Source organism: Rhipicephalus microplus, chromosome 5 (genome assembly GCF_043290135.1).
Source record: "Rhipicephalus microplus isolate Deutch F79 chromosome 5, USDA_Rmic, whole genome shotgun sequence".
NCBI classification, from domain to species: Eukaryota; Metazoa; Arthropoda; class Arachnida; order Ixodida; family Ixodidae; genus Rhipicephalus; species Rhipicephalus microplus.
Window position 1 is genome coordinate 69148900 of NC_134704.1, and position 12381 is coordinate 69161280.

Sequence of the window (12381 nt, forward strand, 5' to 3'; positions counted from 1 at the left end):
ACGTGATACAAAATTTGGCGTTTGTGAAGCTAGCAAAACGGCCGCGAGCGCATCACGAGTGTAGCATGTAGTCATGTTGTTACATGACATGCATGTCATGATTATCATGTTTGGATGAGTCGTTTACCTATGTCGTCCGTTCGCGTCATGTAACACCGAGTTTAGTACATGTGAAGCCAGCGAAACGGCCGCGAGCGCATCACGAGTGTGGCATGTAGTCATGTTGTTCCATGACATGCATGTCATGATTATCATGTTTGGATGTGTCATTTACCTATGTCGTCCGTTCGCGTCACGTAATACCGAGCTTAGTACATGTGAAGCTAGCGAAACGGCCGCGAGCACAACATGAGCGTAGCATGTAGTCATGTTGTTACATGACACGCATCTCATGTTTATAATGTTTGCACCAGTCACATAACTTCGTCCTCCATTCACATAGCGTAATACCAAATTTGGTGTATGTGACGCTAGCGAAATGGCCACGAGTGCACCATGAGCGTGACATGTAGTCATGTTGATACATGACACGCATGTCATTATTTTGATGTTAAGGTCAGTCGCTTGTGTACGGCATGCAATCATGTCATACCTTACTAGCCTTGCAACTTGCCATGTCAACGAAAACACCACAAGAGCTGCAGGGCCATGAATTGTAAATCATGACATTCATGACATACATGCCATGATTTTTATGTTATGAGTAGTCAAGCATGTTCTTCATACAGTCATGTTATGCCATACCAAGTTTGGTATCGATACCATTATAGAAACGGCCAGGAGAGCTAAAAGTCGTAGGCGGCTAGCTAGCTAGCTAGCTAGCTAGCTAGCTAGCTAGCTAGCTAGCTAGCTAGCTAGCTAGATAGATAGATAGATAGATAGATAGATAGATAGATAGATAGATAGATAGATAGATAGATAGATAGATAGATAGATAGATAGATAGATAGATAGATAGATAGATAGATAGATAGATAGATAGATAGATAGATAGATAGATAGATAGATAGATAGATAGATAGATAGATAGATAGATAGATAGATAGATAGATAGATAGATAGATAGATAGATAGATAGATAGATAGATAGATAGATAGATAGATAGATAGATAGATAGATAGATAGATAGATAGATAGATAGATAGATAGATAGATAGATAGATAGATAGATAGATAGATAGATAGATAGATAGATAGATAGATAGATAGATAGATAGATAGATAGATTCGCTAAGAAGTTCGCTAAGAAATGCTTTGCATTAAAAAAAAACAGGTGTGTGGTGTCAATTCCCTGTCCGCGTCAACAAAAAGCATATTTCTATCGTCGACATGCAGAACCAACTGGTCCAATTTGGCTCGCTGGCAAACTTCTGCTGCAGTTTGTGAATTTTCTGTCGGCCAGTGTTATATAGGTAACGCTCAGTGAGGGGCCACGCTCATCGGAACGCCTCGACGAATATTTCGCGCGGCGGCCGTCGGACCCGCGAGCCGTGTTACCTGCAAAAGTGGCCGCGCCTGTAATTCCCGTGCGGTACATTGAGCCCCTTCATTTAGCAGCAAGGGATCGCTTTGAACGCACCCTAATGAATGCGCCAGAAATAAAAGAGCAGAAACACACCACTAAACACCGCCGGGACCTTTCAAAAAGCATTACCCGAAGTGTCGCCCCGGAAGTCTTCTGGGGTAGGCCAATTGGCGCGAGCCAGATTGTTTATAAACACCGAAACTGCCTTTACGTTAGGTCTCCCGTTCGTTCGTTATTTTGTACTCTGTTTGCTTTATTCTGTTCACGATTCTTACCGAAAGATGAACGCGAATGCTTGGGTACATAAGGGTGCTGACGAACTTCCGTCCCCTGCTCTCTATCTTTCATCTCCCTCATCCCCCTCCCACGCGCAGGGTAGCAAACAGGTTGCCTTCAGGCTGGTTAACCTCCCTGCCGTTCTTTTCCTTCTATTTTTCCTTCCGGCACTAAAACAATAATGCTAATATAATATCCCGAGTTTTGCGTACCAAAACCACGACATTATTATGAGAGTAAGACTCCGGAAATTTCGACCATCTTGTGCACGGAACTAAGATTCTAGAATGCGGGAACGCACCTGCTGCACCAGGAAAAGAGCGGCTTATCTAGACAGGCGACCGAAGGCATCCGAGCGTGTACGCAGCTGCGCTGGCATTCTGCCAGTGTGGCGAACTTGTTCGGCGAATGGTTGCACACTTGTACGTCGTCTGTAATGGTGAGAACACAGCTGCGCGTCGAGTGTCGGTAGTAAGCCTCGTGCCGCAGTTTCGGGCAGTAGGTGTAGAAAGGCGAGCCACACCTCTGGTTCGTCTGCGGTTCAGAAAGACATTGTTAGACATTGTGACATGTTGTTGAATTCAAGGTTTAAAAAATAACCCGATTAGTACGTGCTTTTTTCTAGAAATAAAGAAATAATCTGACGAGTATATACAATGCACTTCTGAAAATTAAGGCTGGCATATTCCCTAACTAAATACTAAATGGTCACTAGCCACATAAAGCAGTAGCCTCTTAGTAAAGGAAGGTAGTAAAATGCAAGTTAGCGAAATTACTACCTATTTAGTAAGTGAATAGTGCTGACAAGTGGTTAGTCCATTACCAAATTGTTAGTGACCCCCACCAATAGAGGTTTACGCCTATTTTTCTAAATGTTCATGTGCATTGTCATACGTTATGTGCATAAAACCCCGGTATTTCGCTGCTTTAAATACTTTTCCAGGGCTAATGATGCAGATATAATTGAACACCTAGAAACATGTCTTACAAATTTTGATGACGTAAATGTTAGCGTGCTTTGGACACGATTCAAACAAATTTGTCAATTTTGTTTAGATAATTTTGTGCCTTCCAAGCACAAAAAAGTTAACAAATGAACACCATGGATAAATCGCAACATCATTCATATGGAGCGCAAAGTTAAGCGACTGAAAAAAAAGTGGGCAACGGCTGATTTGATACATGATGCGCACAACAGTCTCGCTCAAACTGTCCGCAGCTCTAGGGAGTATTACTTTAAAACCTCATTGCCTAACTTTATTGCAAATGACCCCAGTAAATTATGGAGTTTTATCAGTGAAAAGAAAAGACCTGTATCCCAAATGTCAATTGATGGAACCAACTTCACCGATCAGAAAGACATTGCCAGGCATTTTGATCAATATTTCCAGAGAGTGTTCAACACTTCTGATTTCAAGTGTATATCTAATGCTACAGCCTTTCCTTATGCTGAATCACTGTTTATTTCTTATCCATCCAGGCGTGGTATCTATGTTGCTAAATTTAAAAACTTAGGCATCCTGTGGTCCATGATAACATACCGAACGTATTTCTATGACGATATGCTTTATCTCTAGCAAAGTCCTTGGTTATTATTTTTCGCTGTTCTTTGTTGTTTCCCAGCTGCCCAGTGACTGGGGACAGCCCGCGTTGTACCCATCTTTAAAAAGGGGGACCGCTTAGCACTAGGAAATTACCGTCCAATCTCACTAACTTCACAATGTTGTAAAATTATTGAACACATCATAGCTACTAGTATAAACAAGTATATTGAAGAACACTCTATATTAACCATTTATCAACATGGTTTTCGGAAAGGATTATCCGCCGTAACTCAACTCGTCACACTGTTTCACTCTCTTGAATTAAACATCGATAGACACAATAGGACAGATATGCTCTTCTTAGATTTCTGTAAAGCCTTCGATAAAGTTCCCCATAGCAAACTCATTTCTAAACTTAGAACAATAGGTATACCCAAAATATTCGTTTGTTGGATTTCTGCGTATTTAAATAATCGCGAACAGTACGTTCATGCAGGGGGCCAATATTCGGACTATCTTCCGGTCACATCGGGCGTACCACAGGGCAGTGTGTTAGACCCTTTGTTTATTCTATTGTATATCAATTATATTGTTGATGTTATTCACCCTACTGTAGAAATAAGATTGTTTGCAGACGATTGTGTTTTCTTCAAAGAAATACGTTCCACTAACGATTTCAACGATCTGAGCACTCGTCTTTGCAATATATATGAATGGTGCAACAAATGGGGAATGTGTCTCAACGCGAACAAATGTATGTGCCTTCCAGTGACTCTCCAAAAGAGTCCACAATCGTATACATATTAGGGTCTTCACTACTGCAACAAGTAAACTACAACAAATACCTTGGTGTGACACTCACTTACAACTTATCTTGGATTCTCCATATTGATAATGTTTGTTCATCTGCCTTTCGTAAACTATGTCTTCTTAAACATAAACTTCAAAGTGCTCCCACGAATGTTAAGCTACTTTGTTACACAGCCCTTGTGCAGCCAAAACTAGAGTACGCGAGCATAGTATGGGATCCTTATACAAAACGCAATATACACGCTCTTGAGCGTATTCAAAGAAAAGCTGTTAGATTTATATTCAACAAGTACTCCAAGTTAGACTCACCCTCAGATTTAATGCTAGCAAACAACATTCCCTTACTGCAGTTGCGAAGACAAAAAGCTAGATTAGAATTCCTTGATCAACTTTTGAACAAAAAATAGCTCTACACCCATCCCCGTATTTGACACCCCTTAGTAGCCGGCCCACCCGACACCACCACCCAAAGGCCTTGATCCCATATTTTGCTTGCACAGACCTACTGAAGTATTGGTACTTTCCAAGAACCACATGTGAATGGAACTGTCTTACTAATACATGTGATGAATGAACTAACCTACCAAACAACCTTCTTCGCCCTTTATAGTTTAGTTTCGCAATTATTTTATTTGTATGTGTATTATGACCCTGCTTGGACCTCGAGTCTGCAGTATTGAATAAATGAATATAAAAATGATTCTGTTACAAAAGTATAAGATGAAAAAATGAATTGACACGACCCTCGTAAAATAATAATGGCTTCTAACTACGTCTTGTAACTATATATATGTATATATATTTATACTGTGGTATTGCGTATCACAGCAACACACTTACAGAGAACTGACCACATGATCATATGATGAAATCAGATTCACATATGATCACACATATGTGAATCTCATATGCCCATAAGGACTCATATGAGCATATGATATGCTTATATGAGTTCTCATACTCACATGATTATGTGCTCATATGAGAATGAGAACTCATATGAACGGATCACGAGAACACGCATGCAAACGCATGCACAAGGAAATCTTCAAGACCTTGACATAGCAGATTTCTACTGTACCAGTAACTTGAAGGCTATATATACCCCTGCTTTGGGATCGCGAACCGCGTACTGGTTAGTAGTCACAGAATTTATAAGACTATTGTTGTTCTGTACGCATCATCATGTCTCCTTCTATTTTCTTATGTGTGTGCCATTATGTAGCGCGGAACTTCTATTTCAAGGTAGTCAATAAAATTAGAGCTTGCCTAAATTTTGCTTATGATGTCGCCATTACGACAAATTGTACTGCAGCATCTACGAAAGATCTGGCAACGTCGGTAGCTTAGTAGTTGCTTAGTTAGAAACACTAAGAAATGCTCCCTGGTTAGTAACGGCTAAAGTTACTAGGTGTACTAGCTGGTGGCGTGAAAGAGTACGCAACAAAGGTAACAAAATACTCCGGAAACTAGTAAACACACCCGTTTACTAACTGATTACCAACTTCCTTTTTTCTAAAAGTGTACATCAGCTATAAAACTGAATGACAGGCCAGCGCTGCTATCCATTCACTCAGGATTCTGCTCTCGCTTTCCCTAAGACATTCCGACATCGATACAACCAGCAAACAAGAAAAATACGACTTGTAACTATCTGCTAAGGCTCTCGAAGATACCTCCTTACGCTGGTGATGAGCTTGGTGGAGCACCCTATGTACGGACACTAATGTACAGTGCTGGCGAAAAACAATCCCGACATTTGCGGTATAGTTCTCAAGTAAACTGTTTCAAAAAATGCTTCCAAATTCCCCTTAACAACGGCCACTCCGCGGATCGCCGTTCTATCACAATCAGCATCTTGACGAAACGTTGTACCGTTGCACCATTGCGCATGCTTGAGAGCCGTGAGCATGCGGCGCGGTGCCGCGAAAAAATGCGAAACGAAAAAAAAGTGGTGTTTTTTTTAATCTATCGCCTGCTTTACTTCCTTCTCTCGTCTTGGCGAAGGGCACAGGGAGTGGAGAAAAAAAAAGCAGATTAAAATTTTTTAGTGCTCACAGTTTTCTCCAATCGTTTTCAATAGCTTTGCCGAGTGCCACAGCAAGGATGGCTTACAAGAACGGAAATTCGTCCGAGTTTCTAGGTGTTCATTTTTGAACGAGCAACAGAATAAAACGACAGAAGAAAAAGTAGGCTACATGAACGACCATGCCTACTTTTCTACCACTTCCAATTATTAAGTGCTTTATCACACTCTTTGTTCGGGAAGGATTGAGTCTAAAGAAGCGTTTGGTACAAGGTTCAGAGGGCCCCGCCGCGATGGTCTAGTGGCTAAGGTACTCGGCTGCTGACCCGCAGGTCGCGGGCTCGAATCCCGGCTGCGGCGGCTGCATTTCCGATGGAGGCGGAAGTTTTGTAGGCCCGTGTGCTCAGACTTGGGTGCACGTTAAAGAACCTCAGGTGGTCGAAATCTCCAGAGCCCTCCACTACGGCGTTTCTCATAATCATATGGTGGTTTTGGGACGTTGAACCCCACGTATCAATCAATCAATCAATCAATCAATCAATCAATCAATAAAGATTCAGAGGGGGCGACTCGTTGGTGTGTTTTTCTGTCTTCGTTCTCGCATAACACCCAATTACTTTGCAACATGTAGCGTGTGAGCTCATTTAATCATAGCCTTAATAATCATTACGCGTGTACACAACGTCACGTGCCCAATCGCTTCTCTGTGACTACTGACTTACCGGCTTGCGCATTGGTAGTACCCTCATGTGCGGACGCAGATCGATATGCCGGTTATGACGCGGAGTAGCTGATTTGCGCCTTGTAAACGTAAGGTGGCGTTTAAGGGTCCTCTGCCGCGGAAGAACTGACGTATTCTTCAGTGGTTCTCGAGCGTGCCTTCGCTTGGTCGCAATGCTCAGTGATGGCTGCGTCATGTCAGTTAACTGGACAGGCGGCTTCTCGTCGGCGTCGAGCAAAATCGTAGACTCAGTATCAGGGTTCACGGAACTTGTCGTTCCATTGATCGATGGCTTCATTTTATGCGTCGAAGGCCATTTCACCACGGGAGCATTCTGGAGCAACATGTCACTTTCGACAGATTGCGTGGACATAACACCTTTCTTATCTTCCAGTAGCTGCCTCATGTTGTCATTGGATAGGACCGTCCACGTCAAGGTGACCATAATAGCGGAGACACAGACGACTGCCGCAGCTACGAGGAACGCAACCACGTTACCGCACCGGGACCAGGTTAACCACTGATCGCTCTGATGGCACTCCCCGGCCACGGAGCTCATGCGATTGGACAGCGAAGCCTCGTCGAATTCCTCACCGCCTGTAGAATGGGAGAATAGGTAACTAATGCTTCGTTGAATACTGTGCTCGCCGTCAGACGAAACTACGGGTGACAGCTCGGGCCCGTCGCTGAAGCCACCGACAGCGCTGTGAAACGTGTCGCTTTCGGACAGTGACGTGTTGCACGATACCACCGACTTGAGGAACTCCGCTTTGCTCGGTGGTGGCGATGGCTGCAGTGACGGTGGAGGCGCTGTTTGCAGAGCCGCCATGCTCATTCCGGAAAGAACTAGGCCTTGTTTGAAAGGGTCTTCAAAAAACGGAACGAAACCCTTACTGTTTCCTGGAAAAGGCAGCACTTCTCGGGGCCGGCTATCATTGAAGGAGTGGTGTTCACTCGTTACGACTAAAGATCGCTTTTGCTTGAGCGCCATAACTCTATAATGTCGTCGATGAATTACCGCAGAGGGTGAGCTGGTCTGAACATTATTTTTAGCACACGAACCTTCTTGACTCCAATACTGTTGCTGCTGATGACAACTCCTTAAAACATGACACATCCCCACAGCGGAGATTGGGGGATCAATGCTTAATTAACCCACAATCTCCGCTTAGTGTAAGGCAATATTCGTCTTGCTGGTAGTGTGGAAGTGAATGATTTTACTTACAACCACAACATAACCAAATCCTCGTCTTCTAATGCTTGAAAAACAGCCCAAAAATTACAGAGAGTGGAAAGAATGACACGCGGTGGGGTCGGGCACTGGATTTCAAAGGCATGCTTCTGCCAACTCTCCTTCTTGCGCGCTGTAGGGTATGCTGTAAAAAAAGAGTCCTAAATACAGTAATTCGACGAAAAAGCAAGAAAAAAACATGCGGATAATTTCAGCTCGCAATAACAGTGTCGCGTAACGTAAGAAAGAAAGATAATCAAATGAAAAAATTGAGCTTATTAAAACTCCTAAGAATGTTTTTTTTTTGTGGAAAGGAAATGTAGCCTTGGGAACTGATTGTTTTACAGGTAACTGAGCAGGATTTTGAACAGGCTAATCAACAATCGACCACATATATAATAACAATCAGGTAATAGAGAAATGCTCAGAATATAGCCAACCACTATACATAGCCTTCATGGATTACAAGAAAGCATTTGACTCAGTAGAAATATCAGCACTCATGCAGACACTGCGGAATCAGGGCGTCGACGAAGCATATATAAACATCTTGTTAGAAGTATACAGCGGAATAACTGCTACCATAGTGCTGCATAAAGAAAGTAACAGAATATAAATCAAGAAGGGTGTAAGGCAGGGTAATATAATCTCTCCAATGCTATTTACCGTGTGCCTACAGGAGGTTTTCAGAGGCCTGGAATGGCAACAGTTAGGCATAAGAGTTAATGAAGAGTACCTCAGTAACCTACGCTTCATCGGTGACATTGCATTGCTGAGTAACTCAGGGGACGAATTGCAACTCATGATTACGTAGCTAGACAAGGAGAATAGAAAAGTAGGTCTTAAGATTTATCTGCTGAAAACGAAAGTAATGTACAACAACCTCGGAAGAGAACAGCGCTTCGAGATATGTAATAGTGCACTTGAAGTTGTAAAATACTATGTCTACTTAGGACAGGTAATAACCGCGGAGCCGAAACACAAGATTGAAGTAACTATAGAAGAATAAGAATGGGGTGGAGCACATTTGGCAAGCACTCTCAAATCATCACAGGTAGATTGTCACTCTCCCTCAAGAGGAAGATGTATAACAGCTGCATCTGGCCGGTACTCTACTACGGAGCAGAAGCCTGGATACTTACAAAGAGGGTTCAGCTTAAATTGAGGATGGTGCAGTGAACAATGGAAAGGAAAATCATAGGAGTAACCTTAAGAGACAAGAAGAGAGCAGAGTGGATTAGGGGACAAACCAGGGTTAAGAATATCATAGTTGAAATCAAGAAGAGGAAATGGACGTGGGACGGGCATGTAGCACGTAGACAGGATAACCACTGGTCATTAAGGCTACCTAACTGGATTCCTAGAGAAGGCAAGTGGGTTAGGGGGAGACAGAAGGTTAGGTGGGCAGATGAAATTAAGAAGTTTGCGGGTATAAATTGGCAGCAGCAAGCGCAGGACCGATTTGACTGACGGAACATGGGAGAGGCCATTGTCCTGAAGTGGACGTAGTCAGGCTGATAATGATGATGATGATGATGATGATGAAGCCAGCACTTGAAAATGTGGCTGTTAGCCCAGTGGCTGCAGTACAAAGCGGAGGTGCGATTTTCAAGTTAATGTTTTTAGTGGGCTGGCTCCATCTGTTAAATGCGAAGCATTCCTTTGCGAACTTTCGCGACTTTGAGCGTATCTATCTATCTATCTATCTATCTATCTATCTATCTATCTATCTATCTATCTATCTATCTATCTATCTATCTATCTATCTATCTATCTATCTATCTATCCATCTATCTATCTATCTATCTATCTATCTATCTATCTATCTATCTATCTATCTATCTATCTATCTATCTATCTAGCCGCTTACGTTTGGGTGATCTCGTGGTCACCCCCCTAACTTAACGTGAACCAAAAGTAGCATGGGAGGGTAAGTTGGTTTGATGAATATGACGCACTGGTGAAGACAAGAATAATGTCTTCACCAGCGCGTCATATCCCGTCCCGTCGCTTACTTCGTCAACCACTTACTGTCATACTGTGCACATACCCACGGGCGGGTATGTTGCGTTGGTATGCGGGTATGTGCCACAGGTGACTGACACTTAGTACTTGCGCAGGAACAGTGAGAACACAGGGGAAACTTTATTGCGCGAGCGTTAGGAAATACCCGACATCGGTAGCGTTGACCCGATGAATGCAAATAATAAATGACAGGGCCCCAGCTGAAAGTGTGCCCAATTATTCTGCGTGGTAATGAAGCATTTTAACACAGAGCTGCGCCAAGTCTCGGAAATAATTTTCAAATAAATGCTAATCTTCGTGAAACGTCAATAGCGGTTGCAGTATACTGCCTACCCCATTTTGTAAACATTACTTATGTACTCCTTGGAGAAAGCCGTCACGTCGGGTTAACGTAAATTGTGGTTAGTTGCCTTTCGCTGAAGTTTATTCACGCAGCAGTGTCCAGGGCCAGCATTCTCGCGAGCATCAGCGCTTTATATCAGCTTCTGGTGTTGCAAATAGGCATGTTCCAATTGGCATCTATCGCAAGTGCAAACAACTGGTTATATAAACATCTGCAACTCTTCAACATATGTCTGTGAGCGCAACGTTTGTACATATATTTAGCGTCATTTCGTGACGTGTCGCTCAAAACAAAAATTGCAACACGGTCACCTTCTCTCCGCATGCTTTGCATAACGTCGATTCCCAGGTACATGAGACCTGCCAATTTTTCGTTTATATTATATTAATGACTTACTGACCCTAAAGGTTTCCTCTGTAATCTCTCTGGGTGGAACGAAGATGAACCCTTCTAGAGCCAGGTTGCACATTTCATTATTGACAACTATATTTACGTTTCCAGTGCCACTTCTATGAACGCAAGATATCAGTACCTCTGTTTTTTCATCGTAGGAAAATATTTCACCCCTGCCCATTACACAATCTGAATTAAGACAATGCGGTTATGATAACAAACTGATAACTCCTTACCCTTACGTATCTGCCTGCATCGACCATCGTCTTAAGGTTCGTATATTCCCACATGCCAAGCCAACCATTTTCGCAATTGTTTCATGTCCCGTACACCAACAAGTTAAAATCACTTACGATCATTCGTGGTTATCACTGTTTATTGTTAGTTTAAGGTTGCTGTAACATACCTGTTTATGCCTTAAGGGCAATTTTTTGTGCGATTATAGTATTCTAATTTCTGAACAGCTTCTTATTTTCCTTGTATGAACACGTATTTTTTTGTTTACATTCTATTGCAATGATGCCTTGCTTGGTTTATAGGCACATGCTTGTGTTCTGAGTGTTCTTTTAGTCATGTATAATTCGTTGTTGTAAGAGGTCTGTGCATGCTTTGATTTCTTCATCAATTGCTTTTGTTCACTTACTGCAAGCTGTTTATTTTTGGTTTTCTTCATTGTATCTATGTAACCCCCAATAATTTTCTTTTTTATCTTTATTTGCTAAACCATGTTGGAATAAAATATAAACCACTCCCCTCTGAAATACCCATGTACCCTGTGGGTACTGAAATGAATAAATATTTATAGGAATAAATAAATAGAAAAATAATTCCAAACACTCAACACTCTAGAAAGTGTACTGGTAACCATGAGAGCATCCTAAAAAAGTAATAGTTCAGCGTGTTAAAAAAAAGCGCCAGGTCTGCGTGGAAGGTGCAGCACAGTCACAGTGAAAGCTAAATGAGCGGGCTTTCAGAACCTTTTCTAAACACTCATTGGTTAACTGCTGCGAGCACACTTTTTGAATACCCACTATGGCATTATTATTAATAATTTCTGGGTAGTAGGCCGGCATTCGCTATGCTATCCTTCGTCATTTTTCTGAGAAGTGTGGTGCCCGCTAAACACTTGTAAGGAATTGTGGGCCAATTGTTCGCGTAGCGGCTGACGACGATGAAGAATTATGGCTGAAGTGGGTATGCGCCACAGTTAATCGGTGATTAGGAACAATATTTGTCATGGGTTGGAGCATTGAACGACCCACTCGTTATGCTATTCACATTGTGTGAAGCCTGGTTCTTCCTTCAATGTTATAAAACGCTTTAATTAGACGATAGTCTGCTGCTGACCCACAGGTCGCGGGATCGAATCCCGGCTGCGGCGGCTGCATTTCCGATGAAGGCGGAAATGTTGTAGGCCCGTGTGCTCAGATTTGGGTGCACTTTAAGAACCCCAGGTGGTCGAAATTTCTGGAGCCCTCCACTACGG